Here is a 10,306-nt window from a genome sequence, read left to right on the forward strand (position 1 = left end):
CAAATACTACTATTATTATTATTATTATTATTGAAACCTCCCCCTCATTCCTGATTAAATGAGTTTATTTTAAATGTTATTATTGCTACTATTATTATTATTATTACTGCTATTTGTCATCTTCCTAACCCTGCAAACTACCCACTCATTTACAATGAATTGAGTTTATTATTATTATTGCTACTACTATTTCTATTATGATTACCATCCACACGCTCATTTCTCCAATTTTTGTTATTATTAATACTAAAGCAATCTACTATAATAACGTCATTATTATTATTTATGTTATTGTCATCATCACTATTATGATTTTCTATTATTGTTATGTCTGTTGTACTTTTCTACATGTTCCTTTGTTTATATACTTCCAACCTCAACACTCAGTTACACCACTTACACACACATACACACGCTCACACAAATCATGTTGGCTGTCATGTATGCTTTGTTGACCTTGGTTATTTTGTATTTGATTTATCACCTGTAAATAGTATATTTGTTGACAATAAAAAAAAAAGCATCTTCCTTTCTGAAAAAAAAAAAGCATTCTTCTACTCTGGCATACTTCAGTTGTCAGTCATGAAAGCAAATTAATATTTAAATGTGTGGCAGTTTAAATGTACATTATGTGATCCAGCATACTGTGTAATTAGTTCTAACAGGTTGGTACTGTTGCATTGCATCATGGGTATATGCTGTTATGCTTTCACCCTCTTACAGTAGTATAGTACCTTTAATGGAATGCTTTATATATATATATATATATACATATATTAGCATTTTGTTAGTTTGGAACTATTTTCAATCCAACGAAAATATCATGTTATAATGAGATACAGTAAACTACTTATTTCATAAAAATAGAGATGTTCTTGCCGTAAAAACTAAAACACTGGAGTTTTTATTCCTCAATTTTACAACATATTTACTCGTAATCATGAGAAAATTTCTCATTGTGAGGTACTAACCCATAATTATGAGACTTTCTCAAGTCAAAATTCATTAAAGAGAACATGAGAAAGACATTATTAAGTCATTATTTAACGAGAAAGTCATTATTAAGTTATAATAGTGGTTTAGTATTTCATAATAATGACTTGCCATAATTAAGTCATATTATGAGATGACGGCATGAGAAAGTATGATATTATTTTAAAATGCTAAGTCATTAAGAGAAATATTCTCAATATAATAAGACTTACAGAATATATATATATATGTTGTCATTAAGTACATGTCGTTCCAAACCCATAAGACCTTTGTTCATATTTAGAACACAAATTAAGATATTTTTGATGAAATCCGAGAGCTTTCTGACCCTGCATAGACAGGAATGAATCTACCACGTTCAAGGCCCAGAGAGGTAGTAGGGACATCGTTAAAATAGTCCATGTGACATCAGTGGTTCAACCTTAACAGGAGCAGTACCACCATGCATGCGTCAGAAGACATGGAAGAGAAATTGTTAAAGTCATTATTTAGTTTTCTTTGCACACAAAAAGTATTCTCATAGCATCATAAAATTAAAGAGATCATCGGATGCCCATTTTCCACAAGTTGATATGATTCTTTAGGGTCTTAATGAAAAGTCTATAATATACTTTGGTAAAAATTTTTCAATGGTTGTGTAAAACAGCACCCTTTTTACCTTGTCAAAATGAGCTCTGCAAAACTCATCCCATTCTGATGGATTGTTACTTTAAATGCAAATGAGCTCTGCTCACCCCACCCCTCTTTTCTCTCTGTGGAGTGACGAGCCTGTTTACTTTAGCTGCATTTAGCGCATTTAGTCCCGAAACCTGGTAACTAGCACATTATTAGGAAAGGTGATTGCAGAGATTCATAAAAAAACCCTTATACTCACTTCTGCTATTGGTGAAGCTGGATCACAAATGATTTGTGCGAACATAGACGCATTTATGTAGATCAGGAGGCGCATTCCCTTTACAAACAAATGTAATCCACTGCATCTTCAGCGGCTCAAATGTCGGGAGTAAATGACAACCACTATGTTCATTATTACATCCAGCAACGGAACACCTCAATCGCTCAATCAAAGATATTCTCGTCTAACTTACATCCCTGCTCTAGCATCGAAACAATGGAGGTCGGACTGTTACAGCTGATCTGAGGTAAGACGCTCATGTCAATCAACTACTGTGGGAGCAGCCTCTGTCATGTGACGCCACACCAACAGGCATCTGAGAATGGCTCGATTTTAAAAAAGGGGATATTATTTTTACAGATTAATTAAAAACCACTGCATGGATTTTTATCATTATAGGGTAGATTTGTACATACACTGCCAACACACATTAATGTTCAAACGACATGTAAAAGTGAAGTTTGCATCCGATGACCCCTTTAAGGTTGAACCTTTGATATCACAGACTATTTTAACAATGTCCTTACCACCTTTCTAGGCCTTGAACGTGTCAGTTGCGTTGCTGTCTATGCAGGGTCAGAAAGCTCTCGGATTTCATCAGAAATCTCCTAATGTGTGTTCTGAACATGAACGATAGTCTTACAGGTTTGGAACGACATGAGGGTGAGTAATTAATAACAGAATTTTAATTTTTGGGTGAATTATCTCGTTACTGTACTGTATTTTCCATGAAACTATCTCAAATACATCAACACAAACACATCCTAATATATGTTTAATTTAAATGCATTGGATGAGGACGGAAGTCTAATTTTATGTTTTGGACCAGTCATGATGTGCCATTTACCAGTTGACATGTGGCACAATTAGAAGTGTGATGAAAATGGAGGTGAAGCCGTTGGCACAGATGCTCCCACCCCTGCCACTCTCTCTCCACCAGAGCTCACAGCCGCCCGTCTGCCCACCCGAGCGTGTGTCAGGAGAGGAATCGATTCCCTTCACACTGGGCTCTATATTAATTAATGCTCCTCACTCCCACTGTCACAGTCCCTCCCGTCTTCTTCCTGTTTTCTTGTTCCTGTTCCACTTCTCTGCTTGTTTTCTCTCATCTCCGGACCACTTCCTCTTTTGTAAAGACTGTTAAAGATCACAAGGCTGCTTTCCCTTTATAATAAAACACCCCCGGATGAAAATACAGTTTAGTGGATTAATGCTGACAATCACCTTAAACACATGAAAAAGCATATATATTCTCCCAGTTTTGTTGCTTTTTTTTTTTTTTTTGTATTTATGCTCACTGTCTTTTCAAGCAAGCAGATGTCTGCAGGGCACCCTTTCATTTATACCAGAAAGCCAGAAAGTGATAGCGATAGCACAACTGTAGTGTGCTACTGCCCCCATCTGACCATTTTTGTGCATATCAGTATATCCCTGGATGAGGACACAAGCTGAACTTCAAAGGCCTGAACATTAAGGACGCATTTAAAGACATGTAAGAAATTATATTATACACTATGACCACACCAAACATTTTGTACACACCATTTGCAACAATACACTTCATTTAAAAGGAAATATGAAGTCACTGTGAGGAAGATAAGCGAGCAGGAGTGACTGCAGGCCTCTCCGGGGAGGCTGAGAGAGAGATGGCTCCACTAAGCAGTAAGGGGAAAATCAGATCACCTTGAATTAGCATAAACTATCTTCAGATGGAGATACACACGCTCTAAATGCAGGCAATCCCAATTGGAATAACTTCTAGTGTTGGATTACTATTGGGTTCAGCCGGGTCATTTAGCACTTAGAGAGAGTCCCCGGAGGCACCGAGAGCATTCAGGTTGGACAAATTGCACCACCGCTGTGGCAGGTCTCCACCAGAGGGAGGGCGCCTGGGGAACTCACTGGCTCAATTTACACAGTTCAGAGACGAAGCTTGGCACCTGGAGAGAGAGGTGGAGAGAACTCTGGGTAACTGAAGTGACAATTACACAGTTATGCAAAGATTGTGGATCATCACCCATTCAGATTAGGTGACCCTGACAGGGTCAAAGAGGTGGAGTCTGGCCCTGAGGGATGGGAAATGCTGTATGGTTCTTCTAAAGCAGGTTCAGCTGGAGCTTTTCGAGAGTGGGAAAGCACAGATGGCACTTTTTATTAGCAAAACATGCACTCTGAAGTTTCTGCAGTACTGAAATAAAAGATGCTATTTAAACTACTACTAAACAGTGGAAGTACTTAGCGAAAATACCTGTCCAAGATCAGAACTGTAGGCCCTGTATTTACATTATTAACAAATGGAAATAGTTTTTTGAAAGCTAAATTTATTCTGCCTTTACATGTCATTGGAAACGCCATATTTCGCCATAAGTCTGGAGTTTATTGCTTTGCTGTCCAAAGGAATACAATGAATTAAAGAGATAGTTTACACAAAAATGAAAATTCTGTCATTAATTACTTATCCTAATGTCATTCCAAACCTGTAAGAACTTCGTTTATCTTAGGAACACAAATTAAGATATTTTTGATGAAATCTGAGAGCTCTCTGACCCTCCACAGGCAGCAAGGATCCTACCATAGTCAATGCACAAAAACATGGTAGTCTGTGGTCCAAGTAGTCAACTGCTCCATGTGACATCAGTGGTTCAACCGTAATTTTACAAAGCTACGAGAATACCTCTTGTGCGCAAAGAAATCACAAATACTGACTTTATTCAACAATTCTTCTCCTCCACATTAATGGCGTCATTAATGAGAGTACCACGACGCATGCGTGTGCTTTCCTCTGCATGTAAACCAGGCACTGGTATTCTTGTAAATGGAGGCAGACTGTCCCAGAAGAGAAGAAATCATTGAATGAAGTAGATATTTTTGTTTTCTTTGCGCACAACTACTACAAATAACTGTACTGCAGTTTTAGAGCAGTTCATGATCACTTGTCAGCCATTCATAAAAAGGGTGACTGAATTAACCTATCTTTAAAGGTGCCAGGCTCAATGGCGTTTTCTTTTCATATAATCTCCACACAATGCCTAATAAAGCGGTATTTATAAACTCAGTGATACTTCTTTACAGGGGTAATGGTTATATTTTTGCTATTTTATATGCGGCAAATTACTGCAAGAGTGTGAATTTTGTTCAAAAACGACGGGGACCTTTTAATTAAAAAGTTGACCACAATAAATATATATTTTTGTCAGCATACTGTTACACAGTGCTCCGTAATATCTTTGTTGTGTGTAACGTTATTTGTTTATTTTTACACCCCACGGCTGCCGTAGAACCGCAGCGTCATTTTTACGTTCAAACGCAGCATAGACGCGTCCAAATTTAAAAATATAAAATACATATATAAATAAACATTGTGTGACAATTGGTAGCTAGCTACTTTAAAAGACTTAAGGAACTGTGGAATAAACGAAGCCTCACATTAAACACCAAGGACATGCGGAGAATGCGGCTAAAATGTGTGAGTAACGTAACGTTACTTTGTGCCTTTTACATTATGTGCCGCCGTGCCAGAACTGTTTATGTTCGCATGAGTAGTTTAGTACGGAGATTTGCCTTGGTTCTTTTATACTTTCGTCAGTTCCATTTTGGCTGTGAAAAGTTTTTGGGTAACGTTAGAGGTATGCCACTCAAGGTTGCGTTTAATGCAGCGTTTGTTGTTTTATTAAATTAATTTGATAACTTGCTCTTTATTAGATAGCTAACGTCTACAACGGTCTCTTAGACGTATTTGTTAGGTAGTCGGACTGGCAACGCCACGGTGCTGCAGATACCCTGTTATAGTGCCATTCATTGGAAACCATATAAACACCAGTGCTACCGCATACATTCATCGTATTTTACGCATTCACAAATTGACGATTTTATTTGTTGTATAAAATACTTTATATATATATATATATATATATATATTGTATTTATTGCATTTTCATTATAATACAAAAATAACAAGACATCATAAAAACAGCAAAAAAAAAAAAAAAAAAAAAAAAAACGCAAATAGCTCAGACTTTAAATAACACAGGATTACCTCATATAAAACAGATAAGGGAAAAAGAAAAAAAAACAAATTAGTGGTCTAGAGAGTTATACAACTACAACATTCCTTGTAATATAATAGGACGAAGATGTGTAAAATACATTTAATATGTATCACATTCATATCTACATGCGTGAATATACAGACTGTGAAAAACAAATAATACGGTCACTACTGTAATCAGATCTTTGCAATGTTTAAAGTTTATGGCTTGATCAACTCAAATATCTAAACTCAAATATCAAAATTATTTTGAATGGCTGTTCATGTATAATTTCCAACAAGGAAAATCAAATGCATTATTATTCCAATAGCACATGAAGGCAGCAGGTCTCTGTCTCTGCACATCACCGTTGGATATTTGTTGCCAATTCTTGTTAATTTGGGAGTTCCACCCATCATCCCTAGAAGGTGCTATAGAAAAGACTGGCTTCCAATTGGGAAAGTACATTGATTGAAAGCCAAATGTCCAGAACACAACAGGTGCTTTTTCCAAAGCGGCATTATTATTCGCTTTGAAGTCCTCCAGGGGTATTCCTGTTGCTAGCTGGGAAATGGAAGTTACATCATGGTGGGTGTTGTAGCGATTTTTGCCTAAATAAAAAGAACAGTGGACAATTTTATATTTCTCTTATTTTCACTTCTCAACAAAAGGCAGCTAATATAACAAAACGAAGAGAAACAATGCACATTAGGTGTATAACTGATGCGTTTCCTGTGTCTTTTATCATCCTCATGCTGCCACAGCTTTGGCTGCACAAGTCTGTCCAGCCACCAAGCTTTATTGCTGTTTTTCTAAGTGAAATGCGTCCAAACTAAATTGTTACAAATCATAGCCAATAACATTTGCTTCTACTATAATAAACATATTCACGTCGATTAAAGCGCATCATTTTAATTGACTGAACGGAGCAACAGTGTTTGATGTTGTACACTTCAATTTGCTACAATTATGAAGCGTAGCAAGAGGTGGTATACTGTATAGATTGTTTGCACATAAAGTCATTTCTCCATTTTGATGAAACTTCTTTCCCTTTAAGTCTTAAAGCAATTACTAATAATCTAAACAGAGAACTTACTGCAGCTTGGGAACTTTCAATCTATTGTGTAAACTTGGCAATGTTATTCTCCGTCTGGAGAGCTGTCAAGTACAGCAGTGGCTGTTTCTCATCTGGGTTGATACAATGTGTTTCTTGGCTGAAGAAGTACTTTCTGAACTGTCTCTTACAGTTTCAAAGTGTTTTGAAACTCCTGATAATTAAAACAGAAAAATGCACAACCTTCATTTTCAGTATGAAGACACAGGTGTGATTCAAAGTTAATGTGAAATCATGGTGTTTACAAATCCATCAGGAGATGTCATATGGCATCACATACACTCTCTGATTAGTGTTACAGCTGACAAACCCATCTTAGCACATATCAGTTTTCCAATAACTGTATATATGATCATCCATATAAATCCTCTCATGTGAACTTGACCCGTCTTTATTTTTGTCTCCTCCTCTGTTGACCTTATAGAAGAGAAAATAAAGCTCTTAACTGCAATGGGTAAGATTACATTATCTGCAGATACATGCCAGTTGCAATATATTCCAGCGCAAGCTGTCACTTCAATAAACACTAATGACAGGCAATGCATCAATCATTCAAACATGCCTACTTCTCTTTCATATTTAACACGCTAACCTCCAGCAGCAAAGACAAGTATGGAGCGTCTCAAAGGAGATATTAATCTACTTCATGTGGTGTTGAATATCTCAGCAGCCAGGAATAAACAGAAGCGCTTGTGCATTTGGGAAAGTGGAAGAGTGTGTCCTGGAGCAAAAGCTGGCCTCAGGGTTATAGACTGAAGTTCATGAGCTGTATTTGAAATCAAAAGGGAACCAAGCTGGGCTAAGGTCTAGGGTAAAATGATACCTGAAGATCTGGTGTGCAATGAAAATCCCAAAACTATAAAATTAGATCTTATTCAGTAGTAAATAGTCCTGTGCTGATTTTGTGTTATGAAAATGATTTGGTGGAGAATTTTGGAGAAAGGTGCGTGAAGCATTTTTTTTGTTTTACAGTGAATTGATTTCCAGGGGCATTTTTTACATTAGTTAGGGCAATACTTATATTCACCTTATTATTATAATCATTATTGTCACGGTTGCTGCTGGTGCTGGATGGAAGACAGAATACAACGTACGGAACAAATCTAATTTTAATTACTTTCACGAGGAACAGACAGGAACACAGAGCGATATCCACACACGTAGAAACAATATGCAACGACATGCAACAATAAAGACCGACCGGGAACTCAACACAAGGAGGAACTTAAATACACAAACTAATCAGAACATACACAGGTGAAGACAATGAAACACTCAGGAAGAAACAAGGAGGGCGTGACTAGGGTGACGAGAGGGCTGAGTCCAGGGAGCACATGGTGAAATCACAACATAAACACACGATGACAATAAGGATACGTGACATTACCCCCCCCTCTCACAAGGCGCGACTCGCGCCGTAACACATACACTGGGGTGGGGGGTGGGCGCCCTGGAGGTCCGTGCTGGACAGACACCGGGTACTTAGGGCGTACCTCCAGGGCGGATCAGGGAGTTCAGGAGGCCATGGTGGATCAGGGAGTTCAGGAGGCCATGGTGGTTTAGGGAGTTCAGGAGGCCATGGTGAATCTGGGGGCTCAGGAGGCCATGGCCGGGTAAACAGTTCAGGTGGCCATGGCGGATCTGGGGGCTCAGGAGGCCATGGCCGGGTAAACAGTTCAGTTGGCCATGGTGGATCAGGGAGTTCAGGAGGCCATGGCCGGGTAAACAGTTCAGGTGGCCATGGCGGATCAGGGAGTTCAGGAGGCCATGGCCGGACAGACAGTTCAGGTGGCCATGGCGGGTAGCCCCCCAAAATTTTCTTGGGGGAATTTACTGTACTGCCAGCCGTAGGGAGCGCTGGATGAGGTGCCGGCTCAGGAGGGCGCTGCTGAAGGAGGAGCCGGCTCAGGAGGGCGCGCTGAAGGAGGAGCCGGCTCAGGAGGGCGCGCTGAAGGAGGAGCCGGCTCAGGAGGGCGCGCTGAAGGAGGAGCCGGCTCAGGAGGGCGCGCTGAAGGAGGAGCCGGCTCAGGAGGGCGCGCTGAAGGAGGAGCCGGCTCAGGAGGGTGCGCTGAAGGAGGAGCCGGCTCAGGAGGGCGCGCTGAACAGAGCTCCGGCTCTGGAGGGCGAGCTGGGCAGAGCTCCGGCTCTGGAGGGCGAGCTGGGCAGAGCTCCGGCTTATGAGAAGCACCAGGAACTTGATTTGACTCAGGAGATGTAGCCGTGACGTGACTTGACTCAGCCGTGACGTGACTTGACTCAGCCGTGACGTGACTTGACTCAGCCGTGACGTGACTTGACTCAGGAACCACAGCCGTGGCTTGACTTGGCTCAGTAGCTGCAGCTGCGACTTGACGTGACTCAGAAACTTGACTTGCCTCGGGAAACGCAGCTGCAACTTGACTTGACCCGGGGAACACAGCTACAACTTGACTTGACTCAGGAAGGCTGGGTGGAACCAGCGGAGGGTTAGGAAGGCTGGGCGGAACCAGCGGAGGCTCAGGAAGGCTGGGCGGAACCAGCGGAGGCTCAGGAAGGCTGGACGGAACCAGCGGAGGCTCAGGAAGGCTGGGCGGAACCAGCGGAGGCTCAGGAAGGCTGGGCGGAACCAGCGGAGGCTCGGGAAGGCTGGACGGAACCAGCGGAGGCTCGGGAAGGCTGGGCGGAACCAGCGGAGGCTCGGGAAGGCTGGACGGAACCAGCGGAGGCTCGGGAAGGCTGGACAGAACCAGCGGAGGCTCGGGAAGGCTGGACGGAACCAGCGGAGGCTCAGGGAGGCTGGACGGAACCAGCGGAGGCTTAGGAGAATTAGGGGAGATAATAGGAGCAGTGAACTCCAGTGGGATTGCCCTGTCCATAATGTTCATTTCAGCAATCATGACTGGGGACTCAGGCTTGGGGGCCATCTTGGCTTGGGGCTCAGGAACGGAGGCCATCTTGGCCGGGGGCTCAGGAACGGAGGCCATCTTACGTGCAGATTCTGGCGTGGCGGCCATCTTGCGAGCAGGCTCTGGTGTGGCGGCCATCTTGCGAGCAGACGCTGGCGTGGCGGCCCGAGGGACAGGGCTCTGGGCGGTGGCCGGCGGATTAGAGCGCGGGGATGAGGCCGGCCGCATCGGGCTGAGGACAGCGGTGGAGCTCTGGAGGATGACTGGGGATTTGGGACTGGGCTGACGGTTCGAGCCGTTGACACGGTATGTGGAGGTTCTCGGCTTAGGGCAGGCGGGCGCGTTGCGCTGTGTCTGGGAGGAGACTGGAGGATGAGACCTAATCGGACTC

General features: G+C 41.9%; 1 long non-coding RNA gene across 1 annotated transcript; it reads right to left on the reverse strand.

Moving 5' to 3' along the window:
* Positions 1-5,868: 5,868 nt before the first annotated feature.
* Positions 5,869-8,071, reverse strand: LOC127174808 (uncharacterized). Its single transcript, XR_007828908.1, has 3 exons — positions 7,311-8,071; positions 7,013-7,184; positions 5,869-6,527 (listed from the first exon to the last, which is right to left on the reverse strand). It is a non-coding gene; the product is annotated as an uncharacterized LOC127174808 (long non-coding RNA).
* Positions 8,072-10,306: the final 2,235 nt, after the last annotated feature.

The sequence above is a fragment of the Labeo rohita genome, chromosome 13, assembly GCF_022985175.1.
Source record: "Labeo rohita strain BAU-BD-2019 chromosome 13, IGBB_LRoh.1.0, whole genome shotgun sequence".
Lineage (NCBI taxonomy): Eukaryota > Metazoa > Chordata > Actinopteri > Cypriniformes > Cyprinidae > Labeo > Labeo rohita.